The following is a 3044-nucleotide window of genomic DNA, read 5'->3' on the forward strand; positions in this document are numbered from 1 at the left end:
TAGAAAATAAAAAGGAACCATTTTAATTTTATTTCTAATTTTTTTTTCTCAAAAAACTATAATTAATTAATTATAATTTATTAACGGTTAATCGATGGTTAACTGTTTATTAAAATTTGAAACCGAAACCTTAAACCGCAGTGACAGATCCACCCTATACTCAAGGTGCGTATATGTCCACCATAAAATCTGAAGATTCTTCGGTTAATTAATGATAAAGTACACAAATGATCCCTAATCTTAACCTTAAAGTCGTAATTCTCAAACTGTTTGTGCCCTCACTTTAAGACTCTCCAAATGCCTAGAAATGAGTAAAATCTCTATGAACCTATATGAGATGTTGTAATCGTCCACAACAGGAAATCAAAAATTAATTATGAAACGCAAATATCCACTTGCATTTAAGCAAGTCCTTGGGGCATCTCAGAAGATCACTTTCTAATCTACATCTTTGGCTAGAAATCACTATGTAAGTAACCTTTCGAATGTACGAGAAACAAAAATATTGAATAGGATCCATAATTGCTCCTTCTACCCTCGGTGGAATTAAACCTGCAAAAATGTGGGTATATCAGAAACTATATAAAATTTATGCTAAAAGATGTAAACTTAAAAAATTATATTAAAATTTAAAGAGTACGAAATTATAATGTGAAATTTACATATAATATAAAGAAAATAAAAAAGGTCCATCCAGGTTGGTGAGTAGCACAAAGAAACAAAATATGCAGAACATATTTATCTCTTCAATTTCAAGTCGCAATTATCCTAAAGAGACAATAGAATCCTTCATTACGCTGAAAATGCCCCCACAGAGAGATCATGGTGAAAGCATCATCCATACCAATTTCAGCGTGCTGCAATCAACCCCAAGCTCGTTTTCATTGCAATGTTACTTCAAATTATCACATACTTGAGAACCACATGTACATCAAAATATTAACACATGTAATGTAATGTAATGTAAACACAGAAATTGAACAATTCATTTAAATCTCATTTTACCAGAACACATCTATAGTTTACATAACTTTGAGTAAAACATCGATGCTGACAATAATAAAGAAACATTTAGATTAAAATTGGGTGGGATGCGCCAGGCCCGAGCTTTAGTGCAACGCGTGGGCTACGCTCGAGATCCCCAATAGCAAGCTACTGTGATGAAATCTCCCCCTCAAAAAAATAAATTTAATATCATGTGAACCAATGGCCCACGTATCAGATATTAAACTGATAAGAACAGATACTACACTTGATCTTAGCCAAAAGGCCGAGAAAGGTATGCCTTCTTCTACCCAATCCGGCTTCTTTTATAAGCTCCGACCTACCTTCGTTGTTTTATATTCAATGGATGTGGGATTGGGAATATATTCAGAAACTCGGGGATGAACACCTTTGATTTTACTGACAATTCGTTGGAGATTAATCTTTCTTCTTGTATTCATAAACTAACACATGACATTCGATATTTGATCTTCAAATCAAACTCATAAGCTTCACTATGATGATTGCAACAATTTGTATAAGCAAATAATGAACTTATCAACTCAACTTCACATAAAATACAGGCTCATTTCATACTAGACTATCAATTTGCAGATAAAACATATGAGAATGTTAAGTCAACCCTAAGTGGATGAAAAGCAAGAGTAGCGACTTTTTCTCAAGGCTCGTCGGTGAAGGCATCCGCGTATGGGTGTGAAATTGCTGATAACAGGAGCTTGGAGCATTTCACTTCAACTAGAGCTGTTACGATCTATGGCCATTAATTGATTTCTCGGACCATACAGAAACCGAAAATCTGAAATTGTTTCTTAATTATTTTATTTGTTAATACATAATGCAGACAATAATCCATCCAAAACAAGATGTTTCAAACTTCTGGAGCAATCATCATACCACTATCTTTCGTTGCCCAACAAATTATCAACATTATAAACAACAACATGCCGTTATAAGTAGAAAAAAATGTTTATTCAAGTACAAGGTGCTAAAATAAACAGGCATCGTAAAACATATGTTCCCTTGTTTAAAACATTGTTCCAATGTTTATTCAATCCATGCAAGCACTGCAAACCGAAACGCACATCTCCATCCATATTTCATAACACATCTACATACATACTGCATAACGAAATAGTCCACATCAAAATTGCAAAAGATGAACGTAAATCTTCATGGTCAGCTACAAGTTGCAAGGGTATTCAGTAGCGGTACTTCGTAGAGTAATCTTTTGGAGCAATCACCAGACCACGACCTTTCCTTGCCCCACGGTATACAGTCTCGATGATGTCTATGAAATCCTTTTTGTCCTTGAGATCCCAGTTGATCTTTGTTAGATATCAAACTCAATTATTGAGTAATAAAAAAGTGGCAAAGATATTTTGAAGATTTGAAAGGTGGCAGCAAACAAAACAATAGTAAATTAAAAATTGAAGACAAACGTGGCAATATGGAAATCACATGAGCATGTCGGCAAAGATTTTTTCTTTAATTGAAATGAAAGTAAATGAAGACAAGCAATATGTTCATCATGTAAGGCGGCAAACAACGGAGAAATTGAGAAGCTTCTAACATTTTCAAAGTCGGTTTATTACATGTATATATATGTGAGCAAAGCAAGCATGTAGATAAGTGAGGAAAAGGGTGAATAACGAGTGAGAGAAAAAAAATAGAGAGAATTGAGAGAAAGCTTAGCAAAGCTATAAGATGTTTGTAAACTAGCCGCAGCTAGTGTCGTAGTATTGTAATATTGAGGTAGTGTCATTTTAACGTATTTTGTTTCGTATCAATAAAAAGTTCGAGTTATAAATTATCGTGAGCCCATCTACGCTTCCAACAAGTGGCCTCAGAGCTTGGTTCGAGTTCAACGTGGTGGAGAAGATGGCCAACATGATTCAACCTCAAATCCCGAGATTGACAAAGACGAATTACGGTAATTGGAGCATTCAAATGAAGGCGTTACTAGGCTCCCAAGGTTGTTGGGATATCATCGAGGATGGTTACACCGAGCCTGAAAATGCAGCAGCACAAGCAGCCCTAGC

The 3044-nt window shown here is 35.0% G+C and overlaps 1 non-coding gene across 1 annotated transcript; it reads right to left on the reverse strand.

The window, feature by feature from the left end:
• Positions 1–1086: 1086 nt before the first annotated feature.
• Positions 1087–1283, reverse strand: LOC120129286. The gene has a single exon (XR_005516724.1). It is a non-coding gene; the product is annotated as a U2 spliceosomal RNA (small nuclear RNA).
• Positions 1284–3044: the final 1761 nt, after the last annotated feature.

The sequence above is a fragment of the Hibiscus syriacus genome, unplaced genomic scaffold (assembly GCF_006381635.1).
Source record: "Hibiscus syriacus cultivar Baekdansim isolate YM2019G1 unplaced genomic scaffold, ASM638163v2 tig00110483_pilon, whole genome shotgun sequence".
Lineage (NCBI taxonomy): Eukaryota > Viridiplantae > Streptophyta > Magnoliopsida > Malvales > Malvaceae > Hibiscus > Hibiscus syriacus.